This window comes from Hyperoodon ampullatus, assembly GCF_949752795.1.
Source record: "Hyperoodon ampullatus genome assembly, chromosome: 15".
NCBI classification, from domain to species: Eukaryota; Metazoa; Chordata; class Mammalia; order Artiodactyla; family Ziphiidae; genus Hyperoodon; species Hyperoodon ampullatus.
The window spans coordinates 25,183,681-25,202,285 of NC_136928.1; the positions used below are offsets into that span (position 1 = coordinate 25,183,681).

Consider the following 18,605-nt stretch of genomic DNA (forward strand, 5'->3'; position numbering starts at 1 on the left):
CAAGATTTTTGATATTGTCTCATGCCCACTATTGTTTGGGAATAATGCAGTTTCAATTTATAGAATTGCATCATGTATTTTAGGGCTGGAGAGAAACTTAGTAAGTCCTGCATTGAACCTAAAGAGGAATGCATTGCAATAAGGTGCTCATTCAAAAATCAAATAATGATGTGAATAATGTTGATCATCTCTACTGGAGGAAAAACACGCTACACATGAAACACATTACTTATTATATATTTATTTAACAATCTTGGACTTTATTAATACAATGTTTTGTAGTATGTATGCCTTATTTTTTTTCTTATAGTTAAATATCTGAATTCTGAGAAATTTCAGCATGCTTTGGTGAGAGGAACAGTCATCTTATTTTCAAAAAGATGCAGGCACAGACTGTTTTTGATCCAAAGGTGTATTACTGACCAAAATTCAGCAATCTAGTCTGGAAAATAAATGAAGAATTCTGCTGCTGGTGAGATGAATACATAGGTAGAGGGAGGTGAAGAATATAAACTACTTAGCAGCCTTAAACTTTCTCTTGACTTTGATGTAAGTGCTGGAGAAACATCAGTGTTATCATTCCCAGAAGCCATTCATTTAGAAATGGAAATGAGAATAGATGGAAAAATACAGTGTTGGGAGTTACCTATCAGGAAACAAAATGGATGTGTGTGATATCTCCCCACTGTCATGGTGAGGGCCCTGCATTACACTTACTGTCTAAAGCTTACTGTGCTGAAACTTTCACAGCAAAGGTTCCAGTTTCTCATAATGACCTATAAGTGAAAGTGAATGAGGTTTAGCTACGAGGTATGTGCTTCTGGAACAACACACGATGGGACCTTTTTTTTTTTTTTTTACTTTATTTTTATTTTATTTTATTTTTTGGCTGTGTTGGGTCTTTGTTGCTGCATGCAGGCTCTAGTCGCGGCAAGTGGGGGCTATTCTTCATTGTGGTGCATGGGCTTTTCATTTCGGTGGCTTCTCTTGTTGCGGAGCACGGGCTCTAGGTGCACAGGCTTCAGTAGTTGTGGCTTGCGGGCTCTAGAGCACAGGCTCAGTAGTGTGGCACATGGGCTTAGTTGCTCTGCGGCATGTGGGATCTTCCCAGACCAAGGATCGAACCCGTGTCCCCTGCATTGGCAGACGGATTCTTAACCACTGCGCCACCAGAGAAGGCCACAGTGGGACCTTTTAACATTGTTTCCAAAGCTATTTTCTTTGGAATACTGTTCTGTGAGATTTGGTAGAAAACGAATCCCATGATCAGAATGTTAGGGAAACACTGAATATTTTATCCACACGTTATACATTCAAAATGTATATTTTTTACATCAGACATAAAATTCCTAGAGTAAACAAAAACTGAAAAAACAAAACAAAAAATCCTGCTAATTCGATTAATACAAGGTTTCCACCGAACACTTGTGAATGTTTTTGAGGGACTGGCTGATACTGAACACAGTCTTCGGAAGGCTGATCTAAGGAATTAAAATTCTGTAAATTATGAGGAAAACACGTTTAGGTGAGAAGAGATGCATATGGTAGCAGTCTTCAGTATTCTGTATTTCCATTCGGGAACTTGTTCTTATTTGATCCCTTCCACCCTTGATTCTTTTTCCTTTCAGTGGACTCTGTGGTAGGGATAAAGGGAAAAATGTCATTTAGTACCCTAGAAGAGCCAATTACTCTACTGTAAATACAGTGGAGGCTGGTAAAAGTGTGTTGATAATAAGACATATTAGCTTAGGTTCTCTTGGTAGCAAATAACAAAAACTAAATCAAAGTTGGATATATGAAACCCAAGGGCAGAAATACAGCCAGGCTCAGGAAAGGTCTAGGAAGCAGCTATATCATTTCCAGTAATCTGATCACCGAACTGCTTTTCAACAAAGGGCGTCTTCCTAATGAACTTCAAAATGAACTCTGCTGCTGGTTGGAATTAAAAAAAAAAAAATATATATATATATATACACACACATATATATATATACACACACACAAGCATGCATATATACATATGATACAAAGAAAGAAAACATAAAAGTGGATGTTTTGTTATTACAACATGCATGCCAGGCATTGGTGACCATGGGAAGTCACCCCCGTGTTTCTGAGCGAGACAGCCTAACACTCATTTTTCCATTATCACTATTGCCCAGAGTGAACTTGTCAAAGAGATACTCCACCATTCAGACTTCCAAACCCCTCCACCCCCCATCTTGCTACTCATACTTAACCATTAGTATTTGCATAATTAATGCACATAAACATTTCAGGTGAAACTGAAGACACCCTTTATTTTAATCCCTGCCCAATCCCATTCCCTTCACTTGTTCCCCAGAGGCAACTGCAATCATGATTTTCAGTCTATGGTTCTATACTTTTACTATGCACATGCACCCACATTCACCAGGGATCCCTACCTCACCCCACCCCACCCCAGTCTACCCCCATATACCTACATTATTTATAAGGGGAAGACTGATTTTGTGTTTTCCAGGGCCCCATGGAACACCTTCTCCCTCCCACTGTGGAGATCCTGAGCTGCATATGGTTGGGGTATGGCTGTGTTCAGAAACTCCTGGATACCTGTTTTAAAACTTAAAAAATGAGAGATTTGCCCACATGAATCAACCAGAGACCTTTATTTATTTATGAACCAATAACTTTATTGGAAGAAACGGAAAAACTGGAAGAAAAAAACTTAAGTGATAAAGTCCAGGAAAAGAGAATCCTGCACTTGTTGCAAAAAAAAAAAACAAACCCAAAACTTAAGTGAACTTCTTCAAGGGCACTATTGCCATCTGCATGGCAGGCACGGTGACCAGGGCTCTGGTCACCCCGTGGCTCTGGGGAAGTCCAGTCCAGGCTCAGTTCTTCTTGTCGCTGTCGCCCAGGGTGAGCTTGTCAAAGAGGCACCCTGACAGGTCGACGTCCGGGGCCCCCATCATGCTCAGGGTGGTGACATGACCCTCCAGCTCTCTGATGAACGCCACCTACTGGCCGAGGTAGTGAGTTGCCAGGAAGTGGCGCAGGTGGGGGTCGCACTTGTCGGTGGCCAGCTGGTGCAGTGGAGCAGGCTCCGGGTCACTTGCTTCTCCAGGAACAAGGCGCACTTCATGGCCTTGAGGCCGCTCTTCCACTCGTCACTGACTGGCTTCCTGATGTCTTGGAAGTTGAGGCGGCCCCCGCGCTGGTTCTGCAGGCGCTTCAGGCCCTGGGCCCGCCCGCTGTGCTCGTGGGAGTGGCGCAGGAAGAACCGGCTGAAGTGCTTCAAGGCCACGTCGTCGCGGTCGAGGTAAAAGGCCGTGGCCAGGCACACGAAAGAAGCGTGGAGCTCCAGGGTGAAATGGCTGTTGACGGCGGCGTCGCAGTCGGCGTGGTAGTTCTGGCGCACCTGCGAGGGCGGCGCGGGCAGCGTGGCGGGCGTGAAGGCCAAGGGGAAAGCGAAGCCGCGGGGCCTGCGGTAGCTGCCTCGGAGCCCCTTTCCCGTGATTTACCAATTTCCTTCCTCTTGGGTAAGTGCAGACTTCTCTTTTCTTTGTCAGAAAACAAAAGGCTTAGATGCATTCTTAGAGAAAGAACTTAACTGTGTGGATGTATTTATCCCCTCCAACCTCATTTGTCCTTTCACTGCCACTCAGCAAGCATTTTTTTTAACCCCTCAATTATGTTGTATGGAATGAGCCACAGAGGTAGGGAATACCACTGATCTCAAATTATCTTTCATTCATTCATTCAATAAATATTTATTGATTACTTAATATGGCCCAGGCACTGGTATGGGATTTGGGCATATATTAGTAACAAAGAGAGACAAAGTCTGTTCCCATGAGGTTTGTATTCTAGTGGAGAAGCAGACCAAAACAAAACAAAACAAAAAACTGCTGTTTTTCTCCCTTTATTGTCTCAAGTAAATACGTATAAGGTATTACACATGTATATGATATTAAAATGTCAATAGTTTCTTAGAAGTTAAGGATATTATAGTGGAAGACATAAGACCAATCTAGGTATTTATAATTAATTAATTCAACATTAATTCAACAGCCATTTACATACAGTACTCCAAATATGTGTCACTGTTTGACTCTGGAGATACACAGAAGAATCAAACATGGTCTCTGTTCTCAAGGTACAAGAAAGTGATGGACTGTGTTAAGTGCTCTCAATGGTTTTAAAGTTTTTGGATAAAATAGCTGTTTTCACTTAAAGTTTTATTACCATGGCTTTGACTAATGTACTTTTTTTGGGGGGGTCTCTTTATTTCTCTTTGAAAGCTCATGCTGTGCTATAATCATTGTTTATGAAGGAAGCAAAGGATCAAATATCAACTGTCACATTGTAAACTTATCTAAGCAATTTTAGAGGCATTTAATTGTTGAGTCTGTAAAGAAATAGAATAATAACAATGTCTATTTGATAAGTTGATTTTAATGATAGGATCATACATTAGAGATGGAAAAGAACTACATGATCAGTTTCTCAGTGAGATAAAATTGTATTCTATGTTTGCTTAACACCAGTGTTTAGTCTTAATATAATTGCAGTCTTTCAAAAATTTCCTTGGAAGAGTCCATTGTAGACTTCACTGGAAGAATCTATTTAAATAGAAGAAATCTTGATTTTGTAGAACATTTTCTCATTATGTCCCAAGATTATTTAATAATTAATTTATCTGGACAACTTTACTCTTCAAATATTAAAATAATACTATTGAATGGTTATATGTGTACTAAGGGGTGATAATGGTGTTTCTCAGATGTTTTATCCCTCATCATTACTTCCTAGGTTAGAAGATAATGTTAAAATACATGTTATAACTAAGAGAAACCTAAGGTTTAAAATCTAACTTTTCTAAGGGAAATCAATAAACTAGCATGAACTGTAACCTCAAATTTCCATGAAGGAAATATACATATATATAAACAAAAACATTGCATCCAGTTTTTCTTTAATGAGGAAAGTAAAGCTAAATACAAGCACAGAATGAAAAAACTTCAGAGCAGATCATGTTTTTAGAAAAATTTTAAATTTTATTTTTTAAATTTATTTATTTTATTTTTTAAATTTTTGGCTGCATTGGGTCTTTGTTGGATGCGGGCTTTCTCTAGTTGCAGCGAGTGGGGGCTACTCTTTGTTGCAGCGTGTGGGCATCTCATTGCGGTGGCCTCTCTTGTTACGGAGCACGGGCTCTAGGTGCTCGGGCTTCAGTAGTTGTGGCATGCAGGCTCAGTAGTTGTGGCACGTGGGCTTAGTTGCTCCGCAGCATGTGGGATCTTCCCGGACCAGGGCTCGAACTCATGTTACTTGCATTGGCAGGCGGTTTCTTAACCACTGTGCCACCAGGGAAGCCCCCAAATTAAAAAAAATTTGATAATCAAATTTTATAGTTTATAACTTGGTCTGTGCTAAGATAATGTCTTTTAAAATATCAGTATAGGACTATAAGATGAAGCTTTCTTTGAAATGTTTGTGGTCAGTGTTGGCATTATGTTAGGATTCTCCAGAAAAACAGAACCAATAGAAGATATATTTGAATATTATATAAAATAAGGAATTAGCTCACGTGATTATGGAGGCTGACAAGTCTCAAAATCTGCAGTTGCCATACTTGAGATCCAGGAGAGTCCATGGTGTAGGTCCAGTCCAAAGGCCAGGAGGCTCAAGACCCAGGAAGTTCAAGTTGAAGGCAGGAAAAAGCAATGTCCCTGCTCCAAGGCAGTCAGGCAAGAGAAGTTCCGTCTTACTCAGAGGAAGGTCAGCATTTTTATTTTATTCAGGCCTTCAAATGATTGTATGAGGCTCATCGACTTTAAGGAAAGCAATCTGCTTTACTGAGTCTACTACTTCAAATGTTAGTCTCATGGAAAAACACCCTTTCAGGCACAAACAATAATATTTGACTAAATATCTGGGTACCCCCTGGCCCTTTCAAGTTGACATATAAAAATTAGCTATCACAGTATTATTCATGATAAATGCAGAGTCAACAAATAAAAATTCTCATGCTATAATCTGCAGAAACTGTTTTGACTTTCAGTTCCCTTCATTAATTTAAAAATGTTACAGAACTAATAGTTACACAACTGATATTAGACAATAAGTTCTGACTCCATGTCAATGATTAGCTCTCATTCATTCATTCAGCATATTTCTATTGAGCACCTATTATATGACAGGTACTTTATAGGTACAAACATAAAAACTTGTTCTATAAGCTCTTCATATTTGTATTTCTTTTGTAGCTAAGTGCTAGTAAATGTTACATATAATTCCTTCTTTGAAAATTAATACATGAAGTAGGATCAATGGTATAATCTTAAGGAAGTAGACCATAAGTAGCAGCAGTTGGTGGCTTATCTCACTCTCTGTGTTGTGTGTGTGTGTGTGTGTGTGTGTATACATATGTATAAATAAATCATTTAATGAGAGGTAGTGAAAAGTGATACATCAATATTCTATATCTCTGGGCTGTTCACTCTGCATTACCTCATTATTACAGATACTGGATTAAATTTGATTATTATTACTCATATTTTACAGATAAAGAAATTGTGAATTAAAGTATGTAACATGATCAAACACAGAGCTTGTAAATAGCAGAGAGTGACACTCTGAATTGGATTCCTCTCTAGGTAGTTTGGGAAGTTTGGCTGGACCATGAGCTCCTTTAGAACAAAGACTGTTCAACTTGTGATGCTAAATAGAACAAAGACTGTTCAACTTGTGATGCTAAATTTCACATAGTAGGGGCTCAAAAATATAAATTAAAATGTTGAGTGGCCTATTAAAAGCTTTAGTCTCATTATTTCTCCAAATTAAAAAAATGAATGGGAGTAGATGTTGAATATATATTTAAACTCTGTTTCCTTTAGAAGGAAAAAAAATCAAAGACACCCAATGGTGATAAATTACTATTATAATTTTACTTTACTATGCATAAACATAAAACCAGGCATAGAAATTGGTATGCTTTTATAACTGTAACCAAACAATTTGTAAATATATGCAAATACAACTATAAAACTATTAAAATTAAAATTCAGAAATTCTAATTATGCATCAGATTATGCTTTTTGTCTTAAACACAGTCCCTTCTCACTGAGAACATACTAGTTGACGAGATGCAAGTTTCCTTTTGAGTGTGCCATGCCTGTGCCCCGATATCCATGAAACATCTCAGTTCTCTACCACCCTTCTTTACTGAAGACATGATATACTTTAGCTCATATGATGATTCATAATGTACTTTTGCTTTCAGGTAGTGGAAGTCATCATTCAACTATTGTCTGTCCATGTTCTTTTTTTATTAGTTTGTGAAAAGTAATTCTGATGCAGTTTGTTGATTTCATGAAATACCATTAAAAGTCTCAGTAACTTCAATAACTGAAGAGGCTGTTCAAACTGGGAATTGAGGGGGAAGAGAACTACTGACAGAATTTTAAGGGATAACACTCTTCCCTTTGAGTTTCATTCTATTAAACTATTTTTCACTTCCCAGTCATCACTTTAAAAGGAAATTTTAGTGTTTGCAGCTGGTAAAATGTGACTATAAGGGTGGACATGCAACAGTTGTCCTTTTTACACTAGAACATGCCAGCCTAGCAGCAGTCACACTCAGTGTGATTCAAAACACACACGCAGGCATGGACAGTGAGTTTGTGCTGCTGCGTTGAGCTATAGACAGATCAAGATAATTCTGAAAATGCTTCCAGTAATTTTTCATTTGGATGTAAACACAAGAACAGATCCATGGAATTCACAAATACAGGTAGAGAACACTGAGTTAGAATGGCATGGACACACCATATATCTAGTCAATAACTATTTAGGACCTAATATATTCCAGCTTTGTGCTAAATGCTGAATGATTGCAACAGGCGTTGACTTTAATCTCATGGGCCCTAGAGTCGGTTTCAGTTCACTATGTTCACTGACAGAATGTATATGTGATGAACGTAAAATTAGATGCTAATGAGTTGATAATAGAATATGTATATATATATTAAAATATTCATATATATTCAATAATATTTTGTTTGAAATCTTTACTACTATTGTCACAGATACAGAAATTGCTACAGACGTTCTCATACCTTTTCCTACATAGCAATTAGGTTTAGGGAAAATAATTTTGGTGGAATAGTGTTAGTCAACCTACAAATCCAGAATGTCTTGGTTGAAGGTGTAGATACTTTGTTTCACTAAAATCAAGTGTAAGTTTTTCCAAACAAGTTAGGAAAAAAACGCAAAATCCTTATAAAATGTTCCTTATGATTCCATACCTTACTATACTATTAACCCAATGTGTTAATAAGCTTATATTTAATGTAATCATTATTCTTCATAATTTGACATGAGTAATGTGCTCACATTTTAATTTTCTAAACTTTTTTTTTTTTGCGGTATGCAGGCCTCTCACTGTTGTGGCCTCTCCCGCTGCGGAGCACAGGCTCCGGACGCACAGGCCCAGCAGCCATGGCTCACGGGCCCAGCCTCTGCGCAGCATGCGGGATCTTCCTGGACTGGGGCATGAACCCGTGTCCCCTGCAATGGCAGGTGGACTCTCAACCACTGTGCCACCAGGGAAGCCCTAATTTTCTAAACTTTTATACCATATTCTCAATGACTTATTTGCTGATTTCCTTTTTTATAAAAATATGATACCTCAACCAACCACTGTTAAACTCAGCAAAAAATACAGTTTCCAAAGTAAATGTTTTATAAAGTGTTTCCTGTGTATTATTCAAACTTATTACTTTTCCTCTGACCTTTTTATATTTCAGTTCATACATGAAAAATAAACAATGTCCTTTTGACTTATTTTCTTGAAGTCTTTTGCCATTTTCCAAATATATCTGAATAGTTAAGGTCAGTTAAACCTATTTAAAGTTTCAAATTTCTAGGAAATATCTGATATTTAGTAACTTTCTGCCCAAATGATTTTAAATCTCATTTATTATAAAGTGAATTAAAAGATTGGCGTATATTCTTTAAATAGAAAGATTATCAACCTGCTTTTGCTAATGTAGATGGGGCTCTTAAGTTCTGATTTCATACATGACAAACAACCCATGATTAAAGGCTCATTAATAATCTGCCAAATACTGTCAGCTGTATGACTCAATTCTCCTATTAGTAATGTAATCCCTTGATTTTCTTCTGCCAGAAAAGTGATTCTTTGAAACCATTGGCAGTAATATGAATTTATACATTATATATATATGTGTGTGTGTGTGAGTATGTATATGTCTCTTGGAATAGAGACTGAATGCCAAGACAAAACCTTGCATTCCTTTACAGGACGTGCAATGCAGATCTGTTGTGGAGTAACTGCTGGATCTGGGAAGGAAGGTGAGGCTAAAGGCAGCCCATTAGAAAGGGAAGAGGCTGTTGGAACTGGGAATTGAAGGGAAGAGAACTACTGACAATTTTAAGGGATAACACTCTTGCCTTTGAGTGTCTCTCCGTGGCCTGGAGTAGAAGGGGGAAGCTGTACTAGAGCAGCTTCTGGTGGCAGGAATATTATTTTCTTATACATGCAGCTATTGAAACATTGCTTAACATTCCTCAGATCTTAACTGTCAAGGACAAAAAACGGTAATGATAACTGGAAATGTCAGTTCCACATCCACAATAATCTATTTACAATTGCTTCCCTCTTTCACGAGTTCTCTATCAATTATCCATGCTTTTATCTCCCCCTAAATCATCACTTTTTCCTTAATCACATGTATTCCTCAATTATGCTGTAGAGAACTGCAATTTTCCCTACGTGGCCCTTCCCCCTTAATCCTTTTTTTTTAAAATTTTCCACATTAACAATCCCTAATTTTTAGAAAAAAGACAATAGCATATAAATGAATCAAGGTGCAGAATTCCTCAAATTATAAAAATCAATTCCTGGAGCGTTATTAATTGGTAACTATATTGATCACATCAATATAAGTATTTTAATCAGTCTGTCTACAGAGATTGCAGCTACAAGATAAAAAAACATAATCAGTTTATTCAGTTGTTACAAATGTAGGAGGGAGAAATGGAAATAGGATTAACAAGATTTTATGCAGAACCAAGAGTCCACTTCCTTTTCTTTCCAGAGACACTATTCTATAAACCATGGTATTGCTTCTCCTAGCCAGACTATTAAGCATGTTTGGTTAGATTACATTTTGAATTATACCAGTTCATTGGAGTAAATATCTCTATGGGACACTTGGGTTTATAAAACTCTGTTTCATAGCTGGATGATGTAGAGCATCCCTCAGACTATCTTCTTGCAAAAGATGCTGTTGGGTCAAATGAACAAGAGAAAACAGGTAATAATATAATATTAGAACTGTCTACAAAATAACATCTCAATTCACATTTTGTGCTACGTTCAGTGACATTTTTGAAAACCATGTTGTGTGTATGTATGTATGGAGCACACACATTTGTACATACATATTGGGCTTTGATCACTAATGTTAATGTTCGCTAAAATTTGTACCTTAATGTGGATTGTAGTATGAATATATATGTAGTAAATTATTATAAAGAGATATGATTATTAATATAGAATAGTATTCTATATTTTATAATTAGGGTTAGAGTGGTATAATTTAAAAATAATATTGAATATTTTTGCCTACCCTTCCAATATTGGACATTAGTTAGGTAAAGTAGACATTAGTGGAAACATGCATCTTAGCTGATTGTGTATGTATATACTCTGTCAATTTTTAATTCTTTAAAAAATACAAATATTGTATTAGAAACCATGGAGTGTTAGAAGTCAGCGGTAGTGGAAAACTGAGGTTATTGATTATTTTGTGTTTTCATATCCACAATATGAAGTGACTTTGGAAGTTTTTTGCTAGCTACTAGAAAATAAGCTAAGATTTATTTTAGCTCCTTGAATGCATCTACCGAAGTTCCATCACTAGGAAAGTGAGGTCACCCTTCTTTGATTAAATCATCAAACATAACATAGTACCATTTACATGTCCTCAAAGTTTTATTACAACACAATTAATTAGCCAAGATTTTAGCTATTTACGAGGTCTTCTAACTATATACCAGATAGTTTCTGTGTACATGGCATGAACTACCTTATAAAATAGAGCTGCCTCTTTTTATTTCCTAAATATTATAATCTATCTATATTAGTGAACTGGAGCTGTGGATCAGATGATAAGATATGCATAACTGTGTGCACTGAGTGATTGGAATGCCACTTGTTATCTTTTTTCTGGAAATGTCTATATAAGAAAATAAAAGGTACTTTATAGAAATATGAAAAAAATAGCAGCCTGATGCTGTTCATTCTTACCCTTTTTGGGAATTTGAATAAGTAATTTATTCTCCCTTAACCTCAAGTTCTCTATTTAAAAAAGTGACCTTGGACTAGATCCTGTTGCAGATACTGTGGTCAAATGATTTTATGCCCAGGGATTTCAGCCGTTGGCTGTGAATCAAAATCAGTTGAGGAAATTCTGATTCAGCAAGTTCAGGGTTGAACTCTGGCATATGTACAGTTGACCCTTGAACAACTTTGGGGTTAGGGGTGTGGACCCTCACACAGTCGAAAATTCAGGTATGACTTTACAATCGGCCTTCCGTATCTATGGTTGAACATCTTCATATTCAGTCAAGCCCAGATTGAGTAGTACTGTAGATTAAGTGAACCCACCCAGTTCAAGTCCGTGTGGTTCAAGGATCAACTGTACTTTTAAGAAGTGCCACAAGTGATTCTAATACTCAGCCAGGATATGGAATATTGATTCTATGCTATTTGGCAAAGAACAAAATGGGAATCTCTAAGTCTATATATTGATTATAACTTATCTAAATATCATACCTTAGTAAGAAAAAATATCATTGGGTGTAGCAATGGTAAAATAGCTGCAGTGTATTTCATTATAAGAGAAGATGGTTACAGTGTTACTGGTAGAAAAATGATCAGAATAGTGTATTAGTTAGGGTACTCCAGAGAAACAGACCTAATAGGATATTTATATTATATTGGATTGGATTGGATATATAATAGGTCATTGTATTTTACATAATAGGGTAAAATATCCTATTGCGGTTGACCCTTGGACAATATGGGTTTGAACTGTGTGGGTCCACTTATACACGGATATTTTTCAGTAAATACTGCAGTGCTACATGATTCATGGTTGGTTGAATCTGCGGACGCAGAACCGGATTATGCAGTTTTTAACTGCACCCTAACCCCCATGTTGTCCAAGGATCAAATGTATATATGTGGGGAGGGGTGATTTCTTTTAAGGAATTGGCTATTGGCTTTGGTTTATGTGATTGTGGGGCTTGGCAAGTCAGAAATCTTCAGGGTAGGTCAGCAGGTTGGAAATTAAGGTAAACGTTCATGTTGCAGTCTTGAGTCCAAAAGCTAGAAACTCAGACAGAATTTCTATATTGCAGTCTGGAGGCATAGTTCTTTATTCATGGGAGAACTTCAGTCTTCATTCTTAAGGGCTTCAACTGATTGGATGATGTCCAGCACACTATGGAGGGATCATCTGCTTTTCTCAAAGTCTACTGATTTACAAGTTAATCACATCTAAAATATACCTTCACAGCAGCTTCTAGACCAAACAACCAGGCACCATAGCCTAAGTTTACATGTAAAATTAACCATCATAAATGGTAAACATGAGTGAGGGCTGGCTGATGCAGGCAGAAGAATGCCGAAGTGGGTTCATTCAGAGGGAATGTGATTGGGTATCAGAGGAGGGCTGGCCTATGCTGTGTGGGTGGAGGACGCAGCAAGGTTGTGGACTACTTGAATCTGTTGGGACTCAAAAATGGTGCCCTGAGCCAGCATGAAGTCTACCACAGTAAATGTGGTAGGCAAATGAGGGTAGGCAGAGGCACATAGGATGTCATACTTGAGACCAATTAGGCTTCATTTAACCAGTGAGTTTCATCACATTGATTTTCATAGTTTATTCTCATTCCCTTGTTCATCTGTTCATTATATAATACTCCAGTCAGAGCCTTTCAACTTGCTTGAGCATTTGTTTATTAGCTTGGTGGTGTTGGTTTTGGTTGTCAGTACTGCACTATTCATTTTTGGAGTAGTATCACTTCATACTAAGGCAGTGGTTGCCTGTTGATTTAACAGGCCCATTGTAATTTCTCTGCACTCCATAGCAATATCACTTTTCTTCAACCCAGGAAGGGTTGTTTGAATAAGCAAGTTGCTTCCACTTTTAGTCTTTCAGCTGCCACTTGGATACTTACCATACTTTGAATCCACTTGCCAAACTCTCATGACCCTGTTATCCTGTGTGCCCACCAGTTATACACATGTTATCTTTCCTTACCTATCTTGCATATGCTGAATTTTGACTTTCTTCAAATTTGGTTACCTTGGATAATACCATTACTACTTTGGTTTTTAAAGCCTTTAAAAGTCTTTTGGGACTGTAAAAGGTGCAGGGCTCTAGAAATGGAATCCTCAGATTTTGGTGTGCATAAGATTCACCTATAGCTATATGAAATGCAGATTCTTGGCTCCATTTCTAGAAAATTCTGATACAATTTATATGGAGAGAGGGGGGTCTGCAAATGTGCATTTTACAGGAGCTACAGTTTCTACTATGCTTAATAGCTATTCTGTGTTGATTCATCATAATGCAATGCAACTATGCACGTAAAATAAAACTAAATAAAACTTTTTTTGAGAATAGTAGATTTATCAAACAGTTGCAGAAATAGTACAGAGAGTTCTCATGTACTCTTCACCCATCTTACTCTAATGTTACTATTTTACATAGTACATATGTTAAAACTAAAAAGACAGCAGTGCATTACTTTTAGCTAAACTCCAGACTTTATTCACATTTATCGATTTTTTTTACAATTATGTCTTTTTTCTGTTCTAGGATCTAATCAAGTATATCACATTGAATTTAGTTATAATCTCTCTTCTATGCTCTCTGACAGGTTCCCAGCCTTTCCTTGTTTCCCATGACCTTTATAGTTTTGAGAAGTACTGGCCAGGCTGTTGTAGAATGGCCCTGAATTTGGGTTTGTTTGGTGTTTTTCTCATGATTAGACAGACCAGGGTTTTTTGGGTTTTGGGGAAGATTACCATAGAGATGAAATGTCTTTCTCATCACCTTGTGTCAGTAATGACTTATTACTGGTGATGTTAACCTTGATCACTTGGTTAAGGTGAGGTCTGCCAGATTTCTTCACTGTGAAGTTACTACTGTTCCCTTTCCAAAATCTGTCTTTTGGAATCCAGCCAATACTCCTAAGAGGGAGTTTAAGCCCCATCTCCTGGAGGGCAGAGTATTTACATATGTTATTTGAAATTCTTTGTAAGAAAGATTTGTACCTTCTTCCCCGTTTATCTATGTATTCAGTTATTTATATCAGTATGGACTCATGAATATTTATTTTATATTTCTCTATAACTCTAAAGTTTAATTAATTTTATTACTCAAATTGTTCCAGCTTAGGCCATCAGGTGCTCCTTCAGTTGGGTTCTTGTGTCCCTTTGATCTGCCTCTATCCTTTTGATTTTTGAGTGCTGCCTTATTTCCTGCCACTACATAATGCTCCAGGCTCATCGTGTGTTTTCATTGCCCCAGGCCTAGAATTAGTCATTTCTCCAAGGATGTCTGGTTTTTGTTGTTTTGGAGAACCATGTTTAGAAACTAAGGCCTGGATGCTAGATGTGTTTGTTGCTACTTGGTGTCATTGTTTCTAGTCTCTCTGCAGAGTTATGAAATATATGCATGTATATTAACCAATATATACACACATATCTATAATCATTTCTATAGGTTGTCTATCTCTATACCTATTAAACTAAACGTGAGTTCATACTAATGTCTAAGACTCTAATCCAGTATCACATGGTTCATTCTAGCTTTTGCCCCTTGCTTATTTGTAACTTCTTTTACTGACAGTGAGAAACCTGACTCAAATTATTTACCATTTATTTACTTATTTGTTCTACACTAGTGTAAATGTGTTTTCAGATTTCTTAACTGTATTCCTGTGAGAAATAAACTTACCAACTAAAATTGTGTTTATGTACAGTTATTTTTGCGCCGTCTTATATTTACCAATCAAAACATCATTTTCCAAAGTCACTTATGTCAATTCCTTTTTCTCCACCCCCTTCAGTGCCGTTTTATCATATATTGGGAATACAGTTAAATTTATTTGTCACAGTATGCATTACATCCAGGATACTCTGATTAAATTTGCATACATTAAAGTTCACCCTGTGATGTACTATTCTATGTGTTTTGACAAATGCGTAGTCATGTATCTTATGCCTAGTACCATACAGTACAGTTTCATCAACCTAAAATATTCTCTGTGAGTGGCCTTTGTAGTCATTCACTCCCAACCTCTGACAAATGCTGATTTGTCTTCCATCCCTATAATTTGTCTTTTCCAGAATGTTGAATAAATGGCATCATACAATATGTAGACTTTTGAATTTGGCATCTTTGACTTGGCAACATGCATTTAGGATTCATCCATGTTGTTGTGTGAATCTATAGTTTCTTCCCTTTTATCACCTGAAGTAACCATCATCTCGAATACCAAGTTTGTTTATCCATTCACCTGTTGAAGGATAATATGATTATTTCCAGTTTGGGACAATTATAAAAAAAAGCTGCTATAAACATTTGGGTATAGGCCTTTGTGTGAACATAGATTTTCAATTAACTGGGGAGTATGATTGCTGGATCCTATTGTAAAACTATGCTTAGCTCTGTAGGAAACTGTCAAACTGTTTTCCCAAATAACTGTATCATTTTATATTCTCACTAGCAATGGATGTATGTTCCTGTTGCACTTCGTCAGCATTTGGTATTGTCAGTTATTGGATTTTAGCTATTCTAATAGATGTGTAGTGATATCTCATTGTGGTTTTATTTGTATGTCCCTAATGACATATGATGTTGAGCATCTTTTCATATGCTTATTTGCCATCTGTATATCTTCTTTGGTAAAAATATGTATATATGTATTTTTCTTTCTTTTGTTCTTATAGATTGTGTGTGTGTGTGTATATACACACATATATAAAGTTAGGTGGCTTGTTTTCTCATTGTTGAGTTTTAAGAGTTCTTTATATATCCTAGATATGAGTCCTTTATACAATATATTCTTTTGGAAAGTAAAACAAATGAAATGGATACAAGGTACAAATAAAAGTTTTAATCAACAGTCATATGAAAAATTTTGAAGCTTCCCAGTTGAACTTTAGGATATTTTAGATAAGTAAATACTCATTAGCTTGCTAGTTACAGTATTATTAAAGGGAATGGTTGAAACATTGGCTCTTATACAAGTTCCTCAGAATTTTTCTAAGTAAGGAAGCTAAAATTATACCCTTATGAAAATTCTCTTACTATATAAATAAACATCATGAAATCTAAATATCTTGAGACTTTAAAGCATATTCCTATAAATAAAAGAAAATATTTGTGAGATATAAGAAGATCTCTATGACTTTTGCTTCCCCTTTATGCTTTGAATATAGTTTACTTCTGTTTTCTGATTATAATTATACTGTATGAAATAGCAATATTATACTGGATGCTTATTCTGAGACAGATAACATGCAAAACCATGTTACATAAATTATATTGATTTACAAATAACCCATTTGTTTGATTTCATACGAAATTTAGAAAGAATATATATTGTGTCCAGTTTACAGAGGAAGAGCCAGAGGCAAAAGAGGCATTTATCATTCCTCATTCACAAGGAGAAACTAAGGCATACTTGTTAGTAAGGGTAGAAAGCATCATTCAGCTACATGTAACAAAGGAAATGATAAATATTCCCTTGACAAGTTAATAAACATGTTTAGAACAATTAATTCTGTCATGAAAAATACTGTGATAAAAGAATAATCCAAGATGAATTTGTCTGTATTTCAAATCTTTAGAAACCAGCTTTTTCACGGGCATTGTTGTAGCACCGTAAAAGAGATAAAAATCTAACTGTTATTATTCATGGAAAAATCAAGGATTGCAATTGGATCTATAGAGTAACAAATATAAATCTGTGCTGTTAATCACCTACTGCTTAAGACGTAAATGTCTCAGTTTTCAAAGTCTAATGTATTTATTTATTTATTTATTTAATTTATTTATTTTAAAAAATTTATTTATTTGTTAATTTATTTTTGGCTACATTGGGTCTTTGTTGCTGCACGTGGGTTTTCTCTAGTTGCAGCGATAATGTATTTGTTTTTATTTCTTTGGAGATTTATTTTCTTCTTACAGATCATATGGTATCACCACTGTTTAAAAGTCTCATATTATTCTTTCATTTAAAAATTATTTTGTTAAAGTACTTAAAATTTTTATACAATTTTAAAGGTTACTTTCCATTTATGGTTATTACAAAATATTGGCTATATTCCCCGTGTTGTACAATATATCCTTGAGCCTATCTTACACCCAAGAGTTTGTACCTCCCACTCCCCCACTTCTATATTCCTCTTTCCCCTCATGTCTGGTAACCACTAGTTTGTTTTCTATATATGTGAGTCTGCTTCTTTTGTGTTATGTTAATTAGTTTGCTGTACTTTTAGCTGATACATATAAGCGATATCATACAGTATTTATCTTTCTGTCTGATTTGTTTCACTTAGCGTAATGCCCTCCAAGTCCATCCGTGTTGCTGGAAATGGCAAAATGTCATTCTTTTCTATGGCTGAGTAGTATTCCATTATATATATATTTGTATATATATTATATATATGTATATATATCGCATCTTCTTCATCCATTTATCTTTTTTTTTTTTTTTTTTTTTTTTTTTTTTTTTTTTTTTTGCGATACGCGGGCCTCTCACTGCTGTGGCCTCCCCCGTTGCGGAGCACAGGCTCCGGACGCGCAGGCCCCGCGGCCATGGCTCACGGGCCCAGCCGCTCCGCGGCATGTGGGATCCTCCCGGACCGGGGCACGAACCCGTGTCCCCTGCATCGGCAGGCAGACTCCCAACAACTGCGCCACCAGGGAAGCCCCATCCATTTATCTTTTGATGGACATTTAGGTTGCTTCCATACCTTGGCATTGTAAATAACACTGCTTTGAACATTGGGATGCATGTATCTTTTTGAATTAGTGTTTGTTTGTTTGTTTATTTTTTTGGTATATACCCAGGAGTGGAATTGCTGGGTCACATGGTAGCTCTGCCATTCGTTTTTTGAGAAACCTCCACTATGTTTTCCACAGTGGCTGCACCGATTTACTTTCTCAACAACAGTGTACAAGGGTTCTCTTTTCTCCACATCCTCACCAACATTTGTTTTTTGTTGACATTTTGATGATAGCCATTCTGACAGGTGTGAAGTGATATCTCATTGTGGTTTTTATTGGATGGGCCAAAAGTTTCGTTCAGTTTTTTCTGTAAGATGGCTCTAATAGCACTTAGTTGTCTTTAACTTTATTCAAAACAATTTTGTTAGATTGTATGTGACAGCTGTCATATCAGCATGCATATAAAGAAAGACTTATCAAAATTGGTAAATTTTTGTGTAGCCATTTTAATATTGAAGATGGAAGAGAAAAGCAACATTTTTGGCATATTATGCTTTATTA

General features: G+C 36.4%; 1 pseudogene across 1 annotated transcript; it reads right to left on the reverse strand.

Moving 5' to 3' along the window:
- Window positions 1–2,873: 2,873 nt before the first annotated feature.
- LOC307064178 (ferritin heavy chain-like) lies at window positions 2,874–5,638 on the reverse strand (annotated as a pseudogene). Its single transcript has 2 exons — window positions 5,618–5,638; window positions 2,874–3,487 (listed from the first exon to the last, which is right to left on the reverse strand). The product of its transcript is annotated as a ferritin heavy chain-like (transcript).
- Window positions 5,639–18,605: the final 12,967 nt, after the last annotated feature.